General features: G+C 39.4%; 1 protein-coding gene across 8 annotated transcripts in view; it reads left to right on the top strand.

Moving 5' to 3' along the window:
* Positions 1-13,092, top strand: part of aff2 (AF4/FMR2 family, member 2) — a 141,439-nt gene that overhangs the window by 67,268 nt on the left and 61,079 nt on the right. The gene's annotated exons all lie outside the window — the stretch shown is intronic.

Genomic DNA, 13,092 nt, shown 5'->3' with positions numbered 1-13,092 from the left:
TTCCCTGCTCAGCGAACGAGGCTGCAGCATTGAGGTGTGTGTGTGGGTGTTGGTGTGTGTGTGTGTGTGTGTATGTGTGTGTGTGTGTGTGTGTATGTGTGTGTGTGTGTGTTTCTTTCCACTAATTAAAACAGTGGTGAATGTGTGACTATATAAAGCCCCTTTCTTTCCATTAATATAGCTGTGTGTGAATGTGTCGTGTATATTTATAAAAGGGGTTTTATTTGCCTCTGAATGTGTGTGTGTGTGTGTGTGTGTGTGTATGTAGGAGGTGTACTGTTGGCTATTAATCACAGATGTGAATCTCCCTCCCCTTGTCGTATATAGAGATGTCATCCACAGCACCGTGTTGCCCCTCAGCTGCTGGGGAGCAAGTGCTTCAAGTATTATTGTTCATCCAAACAGCATTTAATTACACTTCTGTGAGGTTGTTGTTGCTACTATTATACTATTCTGTGTGAACAGGATGGACAGGTTGCATTGACATTTTACAGCATAAGATAATACTATACCTTTGTTCAAGGAGATGGAACTCAACAGATTTCAGTCGCCTCTAACAGCATGGCAACACTTCATTTCATCAATGACAAACTCACTATTTTAAAAACTCTTTTTTGGTCTCCAATAACTGCCGAGCAATTTACCCGTCAGGTGTTTGTCCTCTCCTCACCAGCCAGCTGCTCATTTGACACTTGGTGCTGGGTACATAGTGTATATTTGCTTGATTGAAGCTTTTGGGCTGAAAACAGCAGCCAGCACAGAGACACCGAGCTGTTGAGGAAATAGAGAGCCGAGAAAATGAGCTGTTGTTTAATCTGTTGAAATCACAGCTTTAATGTGTAATAGTGTGTGATGTAGGTTGTTTTCACCACTGGGTTTAGACTCAGAATGCATGACTCACAAACGGAGATATGACGCAAGCTCTTTAGTGCAAAAAGGTTCAGTGGTAACAGGCCACAGGCTGACAAATCCAGAGGGTGGGGCTAAACTCAAGGTGAAAGAAGTTGCACCAAAGCAGCTTCGGTCAGATGCCAAAGTAAGTGGCAGAATGAGATGTGACAGTTCTCAATGGTTGAATATCTGGGTGGAGTCAAGGCATCTGTTTCTCTAATAAAACAATAGACAAGTGGTTAAAAAAAGACAAGAAAAGGATGGCAGATGATCTTTATTATAAAGCACAATTTATACTGAGAGGGCTAGTTGACATCCCATGTCCAGAATAAAACAGTACTATTAATGTAAACCGCTTTGTTTATTGAATTACTGTATCTTGTGGTTAGACGGTGCTACACAAACACACATAGCCAGGATTCAGATTAATATGACAAGGTCTAGAGATTTGACTTTTGTTTTCATCATATACGATTCCAGCTTGAACATCTGTGGAAATTAGCTTGTGTCTGGACTCCACATCCTCAGCCTCATGCTGCTCAGACATTATTTGCAGCCCTGTTTTGAGAAGTTCTAGGTTCTGATACAGAACTTGTTTTAGTCATATAAGTATAGAGTGGAATGATTATTGAGTTAACCTCATCAGAATTTTTCCCAAACAAACATGACAGAAAAACAAATACGTATTTTCATCCAGGCTCGTCAATGTATGCAAATCTGTATTTTTTTGGCTCCACCCTCTCAGGTGTTTTCAGTCTCTACAGATTCTCTGATGTATAGAAGTGTACTTGACTGACATTTGTCTTACTTGTTTGGGCCTGTAACTTAATCAGAGAGATATTAAGCAGTTATGAATCACAGGGTGGTTTGTAAAAGAAAGACTACACAAGATAAATGAATCATGAAAATCTAATAAACACTGAGCACAGGCTTTATGTTCAATAAGGAAACACAATGGCTTGAACACTAGAAGTTTGGATCACTAAGCTGCCAGTTGTTTAGTGATGTTATTGCAAATAACAGCAGAGGAGAAAAAACAGTTCTTGAAGTGGAGGGTTTCTTGTCATGGATCTCAAGTATTTCTCAGAGTAGATCAGCTTGAAAAGATGCCGTAATGGGGTGAGAGTGCGTTGGAATCTCTCGCCTTTGCACGCTCAATGGTGTGCCAGGTGAAGAAATGATTCAATGGAACGCCAGTGCCAATGACTGTTGATGCCGAGGAGATGATGTGCTGTACTTCTTTTCATATGTGACCGTATGTGCTCCTGTACGGACGTTGAGTGAAAGAAATCTATGTCGTCTCTGCAAAGCGAAGTGAGGAATCCAACCAGGAGAAGAAAGAGTTGTGTCAGAAAAGGACTGAATAATACAGCTGGAAACTTTGAAAGGGAGACTTTCATTTACTGAAAAAAAGTGACTTCTGCTTATGTAATAAAGAAACCAAAGACTAGGCTGAGAAAGTTAATAACAACCATCAGTTATTTCCCCCTAAAGCGACATGATAGCATTTTAACTATCAGCTAATCAATTGTGGAAAAAAAGGGAAAAGAAGAAAAAAACTTTTACTAATTTTAGTGGTATGGCCCCTTTAGATGGATGACTCTGGGTCGTGCTAATACAGATTGAAGCGTTTAGCTTGGCTAGCTGGCTCCAGGATGTGATCCATCAGAAAACAAGGCTAATGTTTTCAGCTAACCCACTCCTGGTGCAATTACATGGTCCACTGGCATTGATCATAGCTCCTCTTCTTCAATCTATCCTCCTCGCTCCCTCTCTCGCCCCCTTTAATGGCTAAGTCAGTGTTAAATGTTTGATAAATGAGTTTTGAGACCGCTTTCCCATGGATTTATTAAAATTCTATAAAAGTGTGTGTGTGTGTGTGTGTGTGTGTGTGTGTGTGTGTGTGTGTGTGTGCTGGAGAGAGAACAGGATAGAAAAAGGTAGACTATTACACCATATGGGTGTGTGAATATTTAACACATACCTATAGGCTAAAGAAGAACACCCAAACAAGCTACTGTAACAGATACACAACCCCGACTTACCCATAATGTGTTAGCATTGAAAAATGTTACTGTCCGGTAATAACTGCTAAAAATAAATTAACCTGTCAGGTGTTTTACTTTCTTCATCAGCTGCTAACTTTGTAAGTTCCTGTTTGGTGTTCATAGTGTTAAACCATTTTATTCATTTTTTGTCTCGTGATGCCTGAAACAAGGTTTGTATGAGAGGCTACACCAAGCATCGGAAAAACTACTCCACAAAGGGCTGTGTGGCTGCAGGTTTGACCAATCAGCAGTCTGAAGACTGAGATCAGTTGATTAAATGAATTCTTGCTGATTTGACTAAATCAAAAATATGTTCCATGCGCTAAATTACTAATATAAAAATAAATCAATGAAGGCCAAAAGCTACATTATGTGTGAGAGCTACAGGTTGGGTGCTAATCCTCTGTGTCTTTGTAGTTTTTCAAATTGCACATAGCCTTTTGATTCTATGTTAATATGAAAAATATTCATTAACAGAGCCTTATAATTTTTTTTTTTTTTTTTTTAATCAAAATTGATTACTTGGTTCAGTCGGACGGTTTAGTGTTTGGAAGGAAGAATACCAGAGACAGAGTGAGGGAGCCACACATAAAACTTAGTTTGAACTCAAAATGCCCTCTTTTTTTTAAATTGGGAAAAAAGTGTTATCCGAATCTGCTGGTCCTAAGTAAAGCATCAGATACACACAAAAAGACAAACGCGCACGCACCGAACACAAGCTCGCACACATCCTAACACATGCACATGCTATTGGAAGGCCAATTAGCGCAGGGTGAAAACGACGGGCTTATTTGAAGCAATGTTTCAATGACAACATTTAATTGGATGGTAAATCAACTCCTTATCTGCCTCTCCACAGCTTGGTGTGGGGAGCACGAGATGAAGAGGGAGAGGGAGAGAGACTGAGAGAGAGAAAAGAGAGAGAGAGATGGAAGGGAAAAAAGAGGATGGAGAGGATGAGGGGAGGGACAGAGAACAAATGAAAAGAGATGAGAGAAAGAGGGAAAACTGGTGAGGGTTCGTGCAGTCGTATGTATAGTAAACTTACCAGGCTCTAAATGTTGGAGCGGCTCTCTGCAGTGGCTGGAGCTGGGATCGTGGCCAAGGCCAACAGGAAGCAGGTAGTATAGATGACAAGAGCAGAGGAAGAGTACGGCTTTCTGACTTATCAATTACAATTACTCTTTATGTGTCCTAGTGAACTATGCCAGGAGGAAAGCATGCACAACACAAGGTTTCTGTGACAGGCTCACCTCTATCAAATGCTATTATTGTTAATGTTATAAATCAAAGGTATTTTCTTTCACCAAAATGATATGTTGATGAAAACTGATATGTTTATGAATATATCAGATGCAGTTTAAAGTATCTAGAGCAATGTTTCTGGGGTCGGGGTTTAATCAGATTAGAATCCAGAATCAAATCCACTTTTTAAAACCCTTTGAGCTCCCTTATTGAATCTCATTAAGTTTTGCTTTCGTCGATTGCAGGGAACTGAAGTTATTAATCTACAGCTCAGACATACAATTTATATCTGTGACTGGCCTGTTATTCTATTGTTACATAGCCAACATAGGCATAAGCAGCTGTTTATTTATCATTATGTATTGCCAAGAGTCTCAGTTCTTACAAGGGACGGTTATTATATTCCTTTGGAGCAGCACTTTTTCTTCAGGATGCTATTGTAATACAATTTGACAAGATGATCCTAGCATGCTAAGTTCAGTAAGAAGAAAATAAGTGATGGAAACAGAAGCAAAACAAGAGTTTACTTGGTGAGTGAATGAAGTTTGATGCTGAACTCCTAACATTTCCTCTAGACTTTTAATGATGGATAAAAGAAAAACTTAGAAATAGCTCATTTAAAGGAGACATATGTCCCCTTTCCACAAATTAAAATAGTTCCCAGGTGTATTAAAGACATGTCTGTGGCATGCTTTGGTCAAAATACCCCAAGAATCAAACATCACAGCTCTTTTCATCCTCTCAAAACAGCCCTGTTCAGAACGGCTGGTTTCAGTGCCTGTCCCTTTAAATGCAAATGAACCACTGCTTGCCCCGCCCTGCCCCTTCTACCGGTCCCAGGTAGGGGTGGTATTATGCAAATTTGAATCCTAGTTACATCACTGGAAGACAACTGAGGAAACAGCTTGTAAAACCACCTGGATTTCAATCTAGGGAGCCTGCACATTACAGATTTTGTCAATTCTCACATGCTGGGGGCCGGAAGGCAAATATACAGTATGTTAAAGAGCCTTTAAAAAGTGATATTTCCATAACATGTCCCCCTTAATAAAAGCGTGTGCGTGTGCGTGTGCGTGTGCGTGTGCGTGTGCGTGTGTGTGTGTGCGTGCCAACTCATTATTTTGAATCTCAATCCCAGCATTGTTCTAGCATGAAACACTTCCACTTCACATGTCGATATGGTAATACCATTGAACAGTAACCATTATTGCGTTAGCTCCTGTAGCAAAAATTTCTCTTTCTGTTTGCCCGTCCATATGTTCACTGTGGTCCATACAGTACAATTAGTGTGTGCATCACACTGAGCACATGGACATTCAGTGGAGATTGTAGATCTGGCTCAGTGTTGTGCTACTTCCATCTGAGCTGGTGGCAGAACATGAGAAACACATATTCCTGACAATGAAAACCACTTCACACCAAAACTAGCACATTTTTTTTTTCTTTTAGCATATGAAGTGCTCTTTACAAACCACAACCACAACACAAAACCAGCGCACTTTTCATGTGAGAGGTGAGGTCGATGAAAACGTGTGGAGAGGGCACACGAGGTGATAGACCTACTTTTAAATGTTTAACCATCTTTAGATTATCAGGCAGGGTGCCTCATGCACAAACATGAGTATGAGTATCAGTGCACAAATGTAATCACACGCAGACATGTTCTCTCCCTCACGACAGACACACACACACACACACACACACACACACACACACACACACTTTCCTCTGAGGGCAATGCTTGTGATCTATCTAGCATGCTGGTAATCCCAGTGATGGCGGTCACTCCAGCTCTGTAAACAGCTGAAATATGGATGATAAAAGGAGCAGATGAAACTGAATAAACGAGAAGCCCATGGACAAAAAAATCCTTGAAGATTTTCCAAACCCTGTTGGACCCCAGTCTGAACCGTACACGACTCAAAACTTCAATCGTACCGACTGCATGATTGACAGTTTTCATTTGACTTTTAACTTCTTTTTTTTGTGACAGCAAAGCAACAGTTTCTCTCTGTGGCACACTTCGGCCTCTCCGGTGTGAAGGATGGCAGCGTCAGAAGACAATGCTCAGATACTTTGTGTAATTTATCCAACAAAGTAAACCTTCTCCTCATCTGACTGAGAAAATATTCAGAGAAAATGGTGCTAAAATAAAACAGAAATAGGAGAGGATGAGTTAATAGCTCTCCGAGGACAGTGCAGGGGAAAGTGTTTACATTCATCAGGCTCCAGATTTGATTCTGTTTGACTTTGTCTTTGCTTATCTTTCATTTTCTTTGCTCATTATCCCCTTTCATTCTCTCTTTGTATCTCTTCTTTTCTCTTTCATCTTCTGTTTCTGCCAATCTCCAAGTCAAATGTTATCATCTCTCTGTTATTGTAGATATGAATAGACGGTATGTCTTTTGGGGTGTTTTTTATTAATTCATATTTTGTCATTCCACATGCTTTCACTGAGTCATTCATCTCTCTCTCTCTCTCTCTCTCTCTCTCTCTCTCTCTCTCTCTCTCTCTCTCTCTCTCTCTCTTTCTCTTTCACACACACACACACACACACACACACACACACATACAGAGAGAGCAGAGCATGTTTCTCCAGTCTTAAACACATTACTATAATTACCTCTTAATTATTTTTAATTCCAGTACAAAAGAAACAAGACGCTGGTGGATTTGAGACATGAAAAGACACCGGCATATAAAAGGAAATCATTTGAGTGGAATCACATTAAATGTGTTTGTTATGTAATTGTATCAGTGGCTGCTCGCTGTGTGTAAACTGGCTCTTCACTAATATGGAAAATTAATATAATAAGGACCTATTCAGCCAATCAGAGTGGAGTTTCAGGACAAAAGCCCCTCCGCAGTTATGAATATCATAAAAGCTATTGATGTGTATCATAGTATTTGATACAGATTACAATGCAAATCGTCAATCAGATTGTTGTCTGCTCTTCTCTCGCTCATTTTAGATTACACTAACGATAACACAGATAATTGGTATTTCAAATATATATGGTAGCCTATATTATTTAAGTAAATGAAACTGCAGTATGGAGCCCTTATGCAAAATAGATTTTAACCAAATGTGTAACCGCAGTTTTGTTTTTTGTGTGGTTTTTTTCAAATGGAGCCTTTTATTTGGTTTCACATGAATCCAGGTGTGTTTGGTTTGAAAGCACAAATACAAAGCTGAACTGACTATTATCAGCTAAACCCATATGCTAATGGAAAGCAGTAAGTAAGTGATGTAATGTAAGTGGAAAAACTTAATGTTGAATGGTTTGGTAACCATGGTAACACACACTGTTGAAGCGTGGGTGGATACTTTTTGCCTTGTACACCCGGAAATGAAAAGGTGGGCCGTGTATTTGTTTTGGAATGGCAGTACCTTATTAAAACATAACACACCATTAGTGGAACCACCATCTCCCAGATCACAGTTCTCACTGTCATTGTTCATTAACACCAGGTTTAGTTATTAATAATGATGATAATCTGTGTTATTTCAGCAGAATAAGTTTTAGGAAGATTGTTTTTGTTTACAAAAGTTTACCTCATTAACTCATTCAGTCATAAGTGACTCATGAGATCTTGTTAGGCAGGTCAAGGCATACATTACAGTATCTTCTTCGTCACTGCAGCTGTATGTTTTCTGTTTTACAGACTTGTGCATTAAACAGGTGTAAAAGATATTCCACTATGCAAAGTGATCAAGTAGTTTCAAGTATTCTCAGTTAAGTGGTCTCAGACTTTAATGTACAGTATGTATGTAAAAGTCTGTGTCAAGAGCTGAAACAATTAGTTAATCAACAGAAAAGATATTGTCAGTTAATAATCTGATTCATCATTTAAAATGTTTTCCGTACAAAAATGCCAAATATGTCTCGTTCCATCTTCTCAGGAGCCGTCACTATTTTCCTTTCTGTATGTAAATTAGATTTATTTTAGCCTATGGGGTGTTGGTGAGACAAGACAGGCACTGATAAAAAAATTATAGGTCAAATAATTAATATGTGTATGAAGGAAATAATCAGCAGACTCGGTACTCGGTAGTGAAGACCGTAATAACAACTGTTGTGACACACAGCCTTGTGTGTCTGCATGTTTCTAAATGTGACTGTGTGTGTTTCTGTGTTTCCACATGCACACGTCTATCATGCCCGAGTACATCTACCTTTAAGTTGGTGTGTGTGAGAGAGGGTTGGTGTGTGTAGACGACGTCTATCTATCCGAGCAGCTATTTCAGAGAGAAAGGATTTCTGCATCAGTAATTGCCTCGGCTATATTTTTCCCTCTGAACCCTCTCTCTGTCTCTCTCTCTCTCTCTTACTCTGTCTCTCATTTTTCTTTGCTGTCTATTTTCTCTCTGAATTTTGTCCTTTCTCCTCCTGCAGACTTCCTCTCTGGCTGTCACTCATCTTTCATTTCTCTTTTATATTCTCCCCAACTCCTAGTCCTTGACATTAACCGTGATCTCACAGTAAGTACAATTAGGAGACATGCGCACAGGTATTACATGTCAAAGTCAGATGTCCATTAGAATCCATTAAAACCAGTTTCTATTCGCTGCGCTCCGAATGGACGTCTGTCTGTGCAATGACTAAGAGGTGTGTTGTTTATTATAATGCATTCTGGTTCAGGGGTCCATACTGCAAACAGGAAAACAAACACCAAGGCTTGATAGTGTCAGTGTTATGCTCCAGTGAACTAAACACAACTGTGATGGACAGGGATGTTACGAGTGAGGCAGAGAGACACAGATGTATGGACGGCTGGATAGAGACAGAAATAGACAGACTCAGCGAGCCTGAAATCATATGAGTGTTTCCATTTTTGTCTGCCAGCTGTGTTTTAAAATGAAGTGGGAAGTCACATTTAAATGTTCATGTTTGTATCCATCATATGTGGCACCTTACAGCAGTAAGCTATTAGGAAAATGACAGGAAGTGTCTATTTTTGCACAAAAGGCCTTTGCACATTGATTCCAGATGAAAGCCTTTACTGTACTTCTCCATTTTAAAATGTCACAGTCAAATACAGTGGTAAAATTGTAAATGTAAATGTCATAGCTTAGTTTTAATTCACAATCACCATTTCAATCACCAGCAATTAAAAATGTACAGTTTGTACAACTTATATTTGACGAGTTAAAATTTACAGTGTATAATTTATGAAATGTATATTTTACAATTCAGAATAGGCTGTTGCTAATTGACCATTTATAATTTACAGTATATTGACACTTGACTGTTGCAGAATTTGCAGTTAAACAGTTCACAATGAATAATTTAAACTTTGCAACTTTCAATTTGTAATTTGCAATTCATGACTTACGGTTAAGGTAGATAGCAATAACAGTTTATTTCACTGAATGAAACCATTAGTAAGATATGTAACCAGAGCAGGTGGGCTAACATTGATCACAGGAACAGGTGAAGTGAGTCAGATATATTTTCCCTTTTCTCTCTTTCCACCATCTGCTCGTGCTTTTATAGTTTTTGGAATTTCTTTGAGCCTTTTTTCTTCAACACGGTCAACTGATACTGTTATTCATCTATTTAAATGCCACAGTGGAAAAAAAAGTTTCTATATTGACAATGGAAAGGATGAGTGCATCACCTAAAAGGTGTCAGATAATAGTGACACACCCACAATGTATAATCACCTGTCTTTGTGGTTCCCCTCGGCTCTGTGGAGTAGTTTTTTCCAGCTTCTCATTTGACTTCTACGTCTTCTTCATCTTTACTGTTTGGTTCACTCTGACTGTCATCATTAGGATCATTTCCAATTGCAGCTGCAGCTAAGAGATGAGGAAGAGATGCTCCAAAACCAACCTGTGACTACCGGAACTACCAAACAGCAGGCAGACAAATTTAGCAGCTAGCTTGTGGCACAGAGCGGAGGGAGCATTTAGCAGATACTGTAGATAAAGAGCAAAAGTAAAGTTAATATTCAACTGCTCGCATGCTAAGACTGATTGTTAAGTTTTAAAATGTGCTGATGTCGGTGTGTGTCTGCTAGAAACATCTGTTTGCTGCTGTATGGACTTTATAAGGTGATAATGATAATGATAATAATAAGGTGTTGTGTTCGCAGCATGTTATGTTGTGGCTAAAAAGGTTTTGCACACCAGCAGTGTGTAGTGCTTGTCGTAACACAGTGGCCCATCATGTACTGTACATAAACTCACACAGTGGCCACATCTTGTCTCATCAGGAAATGCAACTGCAGGTCATCTCTCAGAAAATGAATTCCTGCTCTCTGCAACACGCTCAGTATGATTGTGTTATCAATGCACATCAAACGACGTGAGCTTCCGCGACACCGACTGATGTGTGTTGCACTTTGGATTTGAATTCAAATGATCATTTTATGTATCTCCCTCCCTAAACTAAACCTTGTGCGTTGTTGAGCCTGTAATGAAAAGGATATTCTTTCATTAACCAAATAACCTCTGAATACGCACAATACACATGTGGCACGTCTGTTTTATGTTGTCATTGCTCAGGGGCAATACTCTGCAAGATTTATACACTTCTTTTTTTTTTTTTTTTGAAGTGGCCACAAACCTTTCATTGGAAATCACACATCTGCAGCCGCCCACTCTGGTTTCCTGTTAACTCATGCAATTAATGTGCTGATGTGGAGTGATGTGATGTGCTGTGTGGGGCCACAGCTTGTGTCTAGTAGGCATTCACAGGGAATTTTTTTTTTTTTGTATATATTTTTTGGCTTTTTTGCCTTTATTTGATAGCACAGTGAGATAGACAGGAAAGGGGGAGGCAGAGAGAGGGGGAATGACATGCAGGAAAGGTCTGCCCGACGCGGGACTCGAACCGGGGGACAGCCGCTCTAACCACTGCGCCACGCACCGCCCCATTCACTGGGATTTTTCACTGATAAACTCAAGCTCTGCCTACAGTCCCTCACACAATACACACACACACATGCACACACACTATCACTTTTATTGTTTTGTTGTTTTAACAGCCAGTGATTTAAAGGGGGAATGTGATGTCATCCTTTCTCACCGGCCGTAGTTACTAAACTGTTCCTGTGTTCATGTTAGTACTATTAGTAATGGTGTGTGACAGAGGTTATGGTGCTGTAATATGTTAGACATGAGCTTTACGGTCAGTCTTTCAGTCTCTCTCTCTCTTCCTCCAGCTGTTCCTTCATCTCTTTCTTCTTTAACAAGTCTGTTTGTCGGACTGATCCAAGCCCAATCAATTGCTTTATTTTGTTTTCAATTACTTTTTGGAAGCGACAATTCAGCAACGGACATTTGTTTACTTATTTGTTTTGTCTTATGACTTTCCATGTGTTGAGAGCAGTGCCACATAATGGCTTGTTAGAAATGGTATGTAAAAGAGCAACTGTAGTGTACACAAGCAGCAGTATTCATTTAGCTAAACTGACAGAAACTTTATATATTTGCCGATATTTCTGTTTTCATTGTCTGACATGAACGTTTTGCCATGGCCATTTGAATCATGCATTTAGACACCTGTCTAAATTTTTAGCTCAGACATCTGTCATAATGTTACTTCAGTCACCAGTCCAGATCATTCCTGTCCTAAGAAAGACTTAATTGACAAGGGCACATGTTAACACAGATTAGCAGTGTGCAGCCACTGAGCTGGTAAATTCAATCAGAGTCGCTGCATATGTCTAAGCTTAAACAGTCTCTTTTTCTCCTTTAAGAAAACTCCAGTCAGTCTCATGAATTTTGTTGAGCTGAAATGACCCTGTAGTTAACACAGCATCGGCCAGACCACAGGTATTTATGGCTCTTTTCGACCATGAAACATGAAAAATCTCAGTTTTCTAAACGTCACCTATTACTTTTCTCTGTGTTTGTAAATCTCTGCATCCTCTTAGGCAACCGAAAAGCACAAATGTTGTGACTTTCAAAGTGTTAATATCGATTTTCAGCACATGGAGTAATTAGTGATTTTAAATGGATGTTTTGAAATTGATGAATGCATTGACCTTGACCAAACCTCTCCACCGCGGATGTAGCAACAGTAACAAGGCAATAAAAGCAATTCTTGGACTGCGAAGACTTCACATTTTTCAAAACCGAGCACAAATGAGCAAAAGTGTAAGGAATGGTTTAAATGGTGTGTTTATCTGCTCTGCCACAAGGTTATGTAAGCAAGTTAGCATGCTAATGATGGATTGTTACTTCCGAGGCTAAGGAGCACATCATTTATCCTTCTGTGTATTCATGTTGATTCAAGTGTCACAGGTCAACATTATGTGAAAGTCAAGCTCATTCTTTTGTTTCCTCCACTGTAGTAAAATCAATCCTGGAAGTTCACCAAACCCACTGCAGCCTCACACAACAAAATAACAGTTTCCCTTCCCATACACACAGTATGATACTGTAGAGGACACGCCAGCTCTGGTCTCCATACAGGATCAGTTTTATTTAGCGTAAAATGTCTTCTCCATGACTCATGAGGATTAGTTGTTTCATGGGACATGCAGCTTTAACTTCAGTCTTTTAGAATGATGAATGTATATAGCCGACAAGAGGATATTTAAAAGTTTTTAGGATCTATACCAGTCAGCAGGAAACATAAAAAAAAAAAAAAATTGAACAGAGGGTTTTCTAATAACTCAACCCTAATGGAGCTAATGTTAGCTTGATTCGCTTGCTATGGCTCATAAAGTCTGGAAGTGACAGTTGTCAGCAGTCTGCTCTTCCTCAGAAATCAAACACCCATTGTTTCAAAAACTATGAAATACTTTTTCTGAAATAATGAAATAAATATGCCACTGTTACAATATCGCTGTAAACTACCTTTGTGCCCTGTGAGAACAAAAAGCTTGAGAGGGAAAAGTTACGAGTGTGGAGCGGATGAGTCTGCTCTACTTTTCTCTTCGCTAACTCTGTTTC

The sequence above is a fragment of the Trachurus japonicus genome, chromosome 10 (genome assembly GCF_045865225.1).
Source record: "Trachurus japonicus isolate A0001 chromosome 10, Traja_1.0".
NCBI classification, from domain to species: Eukaryota; Metazoa; Chordata; class Actinopteri; order Carangiformes; family Carangidae; genus Trachurus; species Trachurus japonicus.
Note: the sequence above shows the minus strand (reverse complement) of the source record. Positions and strands in the feature narration are given on the sequence as shown.